We start from the raw sequence: 221 nt of genomic DNA, 5'->3' as shown, positions 1-221 counted from the left end.
AGAAATACTGTCAACTTTGTATTATTTTGTTCTATGAAATTCTGTATTGTTTCTAATACTTTTATTATCATTATTTTGTATTTGCTTTAAAAAATTTTTAGGAAATTTTGAAAAGTGGTATTGGGCCAGGGATCTAACTCAGTGGCTTAAAAATCAGCCTGGCAAGCGCAGGGTCCTGAGTTCAATCCTCAGTACCACAAAAAAAAAAAAAAAAAAAAAAA

This window comes from Octodon degus, unplaced genomic scaffold (genome assembly GCF_000260255.1).
Source record: "Octodon degus isolate 3935 unplaced genomic scaffold, OctDeg1.0 scaffold00160, whole genome shotgun sequence".
NCBI classification, from domain to species: domain Eukaryota; kingdom Metazoa; phylum Chordata; class Mammalia; order Rodentia; family Octodontidae; genus Octodon; species Octodon degus.
Note: the sequence above shows the minus strand (reverse complement) of the source record.